This window comes from Euprymna scolopes, chromosome 25 (assembly GCF_053919585.1).
Source record: "Euprymna scolopes isolate OS-2025 chromosome 25, ASM5391958v1, whole genome shotgun sequence".
In the NCBI taxonomy this organism is placed as follows: domain Eukaryota; kingdom Metazoa; phylum Mollusca; class Cephalopoda; order Sepiida; family Sepiolidae; genus Euprymna; species Euprymna scolopes.
In genome coordinates this window covers 32,234,167-32,240,938 of record NC_136506.1, presented here as the reverse complement: position 1 = coordinate 32,240,938, position 6,772 = coordinate 32,234,167, and the positions used below count along the sequence as shown (strand labels likewise).

At 32.4% G+C, this 6,772-nt stretch overlaps 1 protein-coding gene across 1 annotated transcript in view; it reads left to right on the top strand.

Annotated features, from left to right (window-relative positions):
• Window positions 1-345: 345 nt before the first annotated feature.
• LOC145247313 (uncharacterized) overlaps window positions 346-6,772 on the top strand; it is a 558,870-nt gene continuing 552,443 nt past the window's right edge. The window contains exons 1-3 of the mRNA XM_080108949.1: window positions 346-503; window positions 1,990-2,146; window positions 3,125-3,267. The gene's annotated coding sequence lies outside the window, so the exon portion shown is untranslated. The remainder of the gene's footprint in view (window positions 504-1,989; window positions 2,147-3,124; window positions 3,268-6,772) is intronic.

Sequence of the window (6,772 nt, the reverse complement as noted above, 5' to 3'; positions counted from 1 at the left end):
AGCATGAAGTACTAAAATTAACTTTTAAAAATTCCTATAGTGCATAAGTATAACTGGTTATTCATACGGATGGAGACAATAATGATTACTTTTATTTTACAGTTACGACCTCGACTGTTTCAACAACTCAAACCACTGAACCTGAACGCAATGTCAACTGTTCGATCGAAGGAGGAACTTTGAATGGAGAAGAGGAGTGTTTATCTGCTTGCGATATCAATTTTGAAAGTTGTAAGGAAATCAAATGTTATACAAAAGCGTTCACCAAAGAGGATATCAATGCTCGCATTACTGTTAGACCTCAGGCTAAAGTTGAGGCTGCTTTTGCTAACAGCGGTTCTGTATGGAAAATCAAAAATGCTGGAGTATCCCAGTTATTCGAAATCATTGCTAATGCACCGGTTATTTGGATCAAACTAAAATTAGAAACGATCAATGTGAAACGCATTAAAATATACTTTGCTTCTGATGATTACAGCAAGAAAGTATCTTCAAAAGATCTGGTAAGTTTTGTTAAAATCATTTATCTATTTGTTTTATTTCATGGTTTACAAACTTTATGTAACTGTTACCCCTTGGCTCTAATGCCTGCCACTAGAGAGCTACATGCCATCTGCACACATTTAAGACAAATCTTTTTGTACCCAGAATCTATTATTGTTGTAATTGTGAGTTATTCGATGTTTTTTTTCTCGAAGACTTTTATTCTATATACTTTAAAAAACACTAAATACATGCTGAGGTATAATTTAGTTCTGGGACTGAGTTAATTTTTAAGAAAGATTTCCAGTTTTAATTGTTTTAATTGGCTATAATTTTTAATTAACTGAACAAGTCATCCCCCTCTCTCTCTCTTAGCTATGTATTTTTATTGCCCTCTCACTGCGATGATTTAACCATGGCCATATTTTATAATGTCTCTGTGAGTATTTAGAAAAAGAGTGACTCTTTCATTCCCGATACTTTGCATAATGTGTCAGTATATAAATTAGATAGCAAAATAATAGGCTACTTTTCTTTTCTTTACGTCCATAATGATAATATAGAAGTAAAGAGGCTTATTACTTTTAGTTGTGCAAAAGGAATTTATTAATGGATATATAAAAGTTTATAAAATTTTAAATTAAATCAAAGTGGAACAAGTAGGGAGTACTGGTTGAATTATAAAATAAAAGAAACTTTTCAAATTTAATCTATTTTAACGTTATTCTATGTAACGTATGCAAGTTGTTTATGCACAAGTAAATTTGATTTTGTCAAACATTTTAAATCGTAGCTTTTTTCTTGCTGCCATTCTGATATTTTCAACGTCTGCCAGTTACAAAAGCGAGCCAAATGCACTTGTAAGAATATAACGCTAACAAATAGCTGCCTCTTTTTTCTCTGCTCAAATAATGAACCTGAGATTAAATTATAATTCTGTCATACCTGAGCTTTTTAAAGGCTCAGTAATCCTAAGTTTTCTCCAGAACCACTTATGCTATGAAAATAAAACTTGCTACATACAGAAAGCATTCCTAAGCAAAAAGGTTCGCATAAAAAATGTTGTTGATATGAGTATTTTTGACATTTGCAGCTGTATACATGAATGTAAACATTTACTACTTTTATAGTGATTATGTTTCCGACTATTACTCCATGTTGTGTAGAAAGTTTATCAAGATGATTGTGTAGTGTTAGTCTCTTTCTGACTATTTCCTGCATGGGTGGGTTTAAGAACTTGGAAAAAATATCTGTGCAATTCAATAATCAATACCCAAGAGAATGATTTTTCTGACTTCTTCTCGTAAAGCAACTTCCTAAATATATCAGCTTAAATTTCTAATTTTTAACCTATTAAAGATAATTCGCCTTTACTTAATTTAGTAAATAAATTAGAGTTTTCTTTCCTACGTCATTCTAACACGGCTATGTCCAAATACTGATGCAGATAACAAATCCATGAAGCAAGACTTTTTCCTTCTAACTGTTTTTGTTTTATCTTTTTAGGAAATTATAAAATATGGTAATAATGTGCAACTGACTGATGTTGTGTTCAATAATGCAACTGGAATTGGAGCTAAAATCATTCAAGTTTTAATCGAACCATCAGCACCCGGTGTAGACGTGACTATTTTTAATGTGGAGCCGCACTATTGTAGTGAAGGTAATTAAATTTTTTTAACATTTCTAAGGTGATTTTATCGTTCCTATAGCACTGAAATAAACAATAAAGGTGGAAAGGAGTCACTGCACGTGTTGCCAATTTGCTATATCTAGAAATTTTGTTAAAATCTAGTAAATTTATGTTGGGATCTCGTGGGGTTTTTAGGGTGTTCTCTTGCTGTCCAGTGGATTTTGAAAATTTTACTTAGCAACACTGCTTATTGTGAATTTAGCTTATAAAATTTAGATCTGATAATTAGCAGTTTTTCCTGCTAGAGTTGGTAATTTCAGTAATTATTCGTTTTTAAATAAAGTTATTTTTGAAATGAATATATTTTAAAGATTTTGTCGAATTTTTTTTTAGTCAGTTATCAACTCAAAAAAGCAAATTTTCTAACAACATTTTCAAAAATAATGTCATTTAGAAAAAAAGAATTACCTAAAATTCTATTGAACTTGATTTTAATATTCTAGAACGATTTTGTCTTTCCCATGATAGCAAAATAAACAGAAAAGATGGAAAGAGGTCACCATTGCCAATTTAGCGGTTTTCTTAACTAGACCTGAAGATTTTGTTAGAATCATGCCGAGTTGTTACAATATGATGAATTTTTTTGTACGATGTAAAGGAGGCGTGGGTCTGTTTCTGTCTAGCATATTTTCAAAAATTTACAAAGTAACCCTGGATACTGCATATCTAACTTGTACAATTCAGATCTAGGATTTTTTCATCACTAGATTTGTAGATTTTAGTAATTATTTTTGAAAAGGATATATTTTACAAATTTCACCTCAAGTAGAAAAATATATATTGGTATTCTGAAGGGGCTTATTGTTACTAAAATTATTTAATTTAAACTACATTTTCAGTGTATAGTACACTCATAAAACACAAGGTTTATCTGTTAGTCTCTGGTAAGGATAGTATCTTTTTCATCTAAAAAGATAATACTGATCAGTTTTTTAATTGTATTTTCAGAAATTCCGACAACATCGACCTCTATTCCAATAATTTCATGCGTAGCAAATGAAACACATATTGTCAATGAATGTTACAACAAAACTTGCATCGATGGCATATTCAAGAAGATTCCTGCTTGTAATAAAATGTGTTACAATCCTGTAAGTTTCAGTTTTTGTTTTACAAGAATAATTTTTGAAAAATTAGAATATGACACTGTTCAAGCCTCCATGAAGAGTGTTTTCCCGTCATGTGTTTTTTAGGTCATTTTTGAAAGTAGGATTATATGGTTTGTACCATTTTTCTGGATCAAAATTTAATGGGGATTTCAAAAAACCTGTCTAAAATACAACATATGGCCTAGTTTCGGAGATATGATAGCTTTTTCAAAGTGTGGTGTAATACCCCTGAATTGGAGACTGGTTTCCCGAACACGATAATAGCTTCGTCCTTTTAATTATATTTTACTAGAAGCCCAAAATTGAACTTTTTTCTTCTTCATTTCAAAAAGACAAGAAGAATTATTGGCCAATTCTCAATGCTTATGAAAGATTTTGGGAATATAACGGCTTCATACACTTCTAGTAAGATAGACAAATCATGGGAATATTTTCTCACACCAGGAATAATTAAAACGAATAATTCAAGAAATCAGAAACTTGCAAAGTGATTAAATGTTTAGATTAGTTAAGTCAGAAATAACACAAATCATTGCAAACAAAAGAAGTCACTTTACAAAGAAAAATCGTTTTAATAAAGCCATGTACGACAATCTTATCCCTAAGGCAATGTTATACTGCTGCATGAGAAACCTGGATTTGGAAACCAGAGCAGCATTACTTAAATTTTCACCAAGCTTTTGGATTTGATGCATCTGGTTGTAATTGTCCTCACCAACCCATTTCACTATCAGTTTATCTCACTGCCCGGAGAAGCGATGAGTTAATTGTGGAGGGACTTCTGCCAAGGTTATTATTCGAGCTGGAAACTAATTGCGGTCATGTTTTACCCACACAACATCCCCTGGTTGAAAAATACAACCATCATCCTCATCTTTATTCTCATTTTCATCACTTTCATCATCAGAGAGATCAGTTTGACCGTCATCTTCATCCTCAGATAACTCAATCTCACCATCAGATTCATCATTTTTCTCCTCTTGGACATATTAATTTGAATATGTTAGCTCTCTCCTGAACCTATAAACATTAAATATAACAGATATGATGAAGAATATGACAGTAGCACTAAGGGAATTTCCCAGGGCGTCCATTCCTCTATTTTGTACTTTGGGTATTTCCCTTCAATCCTGTAAGAGGAATTTATCGAAATCCCCTAAAATTATTATATGAACTCATTAAAGAATGAATGAAAGAATTGAAGAGTTAATGATTGTTCAGCATCAGAAACATTATTTTACACATAATTTATGGGTTTTTTTTTTTTCCTGGCATGAAAAATGCACTTTTTATGGAAATTTTAAAATTTGACCTGGGTGATAAAATAATTTGTGGTCTAAATTTGGATAAAAATCAAAAAAATGTCTCATGTATATTTTCAATTTTCAACAACATCATTAAAAAACTTTTCCATGAAACATTTTTTTTATTACTTTTTTTTAGAGCCTGTGACTTAGTTTATCAGAAAAAATATTTTCGGCTTCAGAAGCCAAGTTTCTTTACAAAATGAGGTGTATCTTTACCTGTATGCATCAGATTTTGTTGAATATGGCGTTTTCAGATCAGTTAATGATATACTATATTAGAATGATTGAGCTTCCACATTTCATCATTGCATTGGCAACCCTGTGGGCTGCTAAAGTTTAAATTCTCAAATTTTTGTAAAAATGAAACAAAAATTGTCACAAACATAAATCCGCAATTTAGCTAAAACAAAAAAACATAAAAACATTTTGGGTATCGTTTTTTGCAGAACATGGTACTTCCTTGCCTGGATCCCTCATTTTTTGTAATGGACAAGTAATATTTGAAATATGGCCTTTCTTTTGGGCGCTTTGAAATTTTTTGTCACGATTTTTAGGCCATTTTCGACTAATTTTTCCCGCAAATGCTGCCATTGCGCAATAATTATAGGCTAGAATTAGGTAAACCCTATATGATTTTGAAAGCTTAACTTATTGGCTACAAATATGACCACATGCCGAGGTCTTAACTTGTGAGAGCTGGCTGAAAATAATTTTTGGCTTCACATGAGAAAAAACTCTTCATGGATGCTTGAATAGTGTCATATTTGATATTCCAATTTATACGTTTGTTTATCAACCACACGTGTTGGAACCCTTTTTCCAATCAGTGACTACAATATTAAATATGCTGTGTGATTATGGTTAATACAGGGTCAAAAAATAAAGTGAAAAAAAAAACAATGATAATGAAACAGTAATAATAAAAGTACAGTTAAATTTTCATATGCAATTCTCTACCTATATAAGAGCCAGGTACGTCGAAGGATGGAGTACTGTAGCCACATTTGGCCAGAGCTGCTAGGAAATCCTTATCCTGCCTTGACAGAGTTCAAAATAGACTTTGTAGCCTAGTGGGGATACCCTTTTCTCTTCCCTGCAACACAGACGAGACGTTGCGAGCCTGCCTCTGCTTTATCGTTATTTTCATGGCAAGTGCTCATCTGAGCTCCAATCTATCCCCCCCCTCGCCAAACTTTCACGAGAAACACTCGTCTAGCTGAAAACACTATTAATAATTTCCCCTACTCTTTATCCGTGTCTAAACCTAAACGTAGATTCCATGAACAAAGCTTCTTTCTTAGAACTGCACATCTGTGGAACTCTTCCATTTGCCTGCGTTCTAGCTGACTATAATATGGTCGTCTTCAAGTCCAACATAAACAAGTTCTTGATGAGTCGTTCCCCTTAAGTAATCCAATTTACCAAATTTCCACTACTAACAATTACTACGTCATTGTCCCATTGATCACTGTACACTTGTTAACCATTATCCTCGAGTGGCCTCTAAGCCTTGATAAGTGATGACTCCTTTGTAAAAAAAAAATGTATGTATAGATTTATTTCCCACAGAGAAGGATTGTCAAAGGAACATAAAAACATGATAGGTAAAAGAATGTGAAAATAGCAGAGTAATTAGATTTAATGTTAAACGTTTCAAACACAATCAAAATAAACATGGATTGCTAATGCAACCAAATTATAAACGTGTAAACAATCTCTCAGAGTCAAGAAAGAAGGTATGCCTTAATTTCAATTTTACATCTGTATACTTTGAGTGTTTTTCATATTTTCTTTTTTTAAATTCATATGAATAAGCATGGTAAACTTTTTGATCACATTAATTATGCTGTTAGCATTGATTTCTTTGATTCTTTTTAAAATCCAGTACTTACAGTAGTAAAGGTTGCCAACATCCATGAGTGAAAGTGATATTGCAGAACTGACTGGATTCGAACTTGGTACATGCAGGTTCGCAGTCTGCATCATTATCCACTTCACCACATCCACTTCATTGACTGAATTAAAACCTACTCAATTTTCTCATTCATTAGAATCTTCTATATTTTGTCCATCTCTATACTTGGGTTGTTGAATATATTCGCAGAACTGAGCATGAGCTTTCTCTTTTAGCTTCTTTACTTTCCAGTGATGCCCACTATAATCTCAATTTCATCCCATGG